Source organism: Vollenhovia emeryi, unplaced genomic scaffold (assembly GCF_000949405.1).
Source record: "Vollenhovia emeryi isolate VEMERY1.0 unplaced genomic scaffold, V.emery_V1.0 DF947820.1, whole genome shotgun sequence".
NCBI lineage: Eukaryota > Metazoa > Arthropoda > Insecta > Hymenoptera > Formicidae > Vollenhovia > Vollenhovia emeryi.
In genome coordinates, this window is record NW_011958546.1 from 1 (window position 1) to 1,597 (window position 1,597).

The 1,597-nt window shown below is 37.4% G+C and overlaps 1 long non-coding RNA gene across 1 annotated transcript; it reads right to left on the minus strand.

The window, feature by feature from the left end:
• Window positions 1-34: 34 nt before the first annotated feature.
• On the minus strand, window positions 35-1,585 carry LOC105557604. The gene is made up of 3 exons (XR_001008613.1): window positions 1,494-1,585; window positions 870-931; window positions 35-177 (listed from the first exon to the last, which is right to left on the minus strand). It is a non-coding gene; the product is annotated as an uncharacterized LOC105557604 (long non-coding RNA).
• Window positions 1,586-1,597: the final 12 nt, after the last annotated feature.

Genomic DNA, 1,597 nt, shown 5'->3' on the forward strand with positions numbered 1-1,597 from the left:
AAAAAAATGTAACCCCCGTAAATTAACATTGAAACACAACAGCGTAATTTACAGCGTTTTACATATTTGCAGACTTACGTAAGAACTTGGGACGATTTCGTTTGATTTATTCGGATGAGCTTCGCGAAGTTTCGCCCTGCCTAGAATCTCTTCGCTCGGGGCCATTATGGCACGTAACTAATTTGTTGAAATAAGTAAAACAAGCATTAGCCTCGCAGAACAGCGCATTGTGAAAGTAATAAAAGAAAAATCTCGAAATTATTGCAACAAAATACTTGCAAACAATAATTAATAATACTAAGTGAACACTGGATAAATCTTTTTTTTTAAGACATCGAATAGATATTAATATTCAATAAAATTAGCATATAATACTCTGAAATATAACGGACTTTCAAAATTTTATCAAGAAACTCTTAAAAGCGAGTCGTTCATCTTGACGATATAGAGGAAAGTCCTGTATTATGAAATAAGATTCTAACGTGAGACAGTAGGTTTTCAACGTCCAAATTCAATCGCAGATCTTTTCTCGCTACGATTACACAGTCTGGCAATCAATTTTCCACTAAACAGATTTCGCTATCTCATATTAGGAGCCTATCTCATAATAGGGGATACTTTCCTCTACGTTCGTGGGAGAAATGCAATTTTAAAACGCGCGATACATTTAAAAAAAAATTCAAAGTTCTCTCGCGCAAAATAAACAGTTCAGGGCGATAAATGGAATAGCAAACTGCCGTTGGATGATTTCACAGCTGAAAAAGATATAACGGCATCCACATATTGATTTTCTAAACACCGGTCGATGTTCAACTTCTGACATCGTCCTGATTGAGGGATAGGTTTTCTGAAACTTTTCTAAAACTCACTGCACGTTTTGTCGGCTCGTCGAGATCCCGTTCCTCAGGCTGCCGCCAAGTAAACGGCGAATCTGCGAGAACAACAAAAACTCCGTTGATGCTAATCGATCAATTAGTACAAAAGTTTCTTAGCGATAGAAGTTTCTCCTTGGCACGTCCATCCCCTAAATGTTCCACCTAGCACGTGCAAACCAGAATTCGGTAAAGTTTCGCATTCTTCAACTTACACTTGTATCTTTTGGAAAAAGAAAAATACATTCTTGATATTTGAAGGTGGAAACGCCCCTTTTCTACCACTACAATTTTGACTCTTAAGAAGATGGCGAGTAAGAATACAATTCAATGGACAATGTTAGTAAAACTTATTCATTCAAATCAGGATGCAATGTAATGTGCAACATTATTGCTCCAAGTAATTCTATTCTATTTCTACTCGCTGAAAAGACAAATCTACGATTTAATAGCTCGAGAAGGAGACACTTGTTCTTCCGCTGCTATCGGAACGAGGCGAACTTAAATCTTATCTCGTGAAGTAGAAAGGGGAAAAATTAACAAACGAGTTTTTACTAATAGCTGTAATGTTCCTGCATCTGCAATTACCAAAAACGAACAGCACTCATGCAGCTATCTTACCACGAGAAACTCGGTTTTGTCGACTCTCTCGTTTCCGTCGATATCGAACATATTGAAGGCGATTTGGAAACCAGTTTTCGGCTCTGCAACGAGATCAATTATCG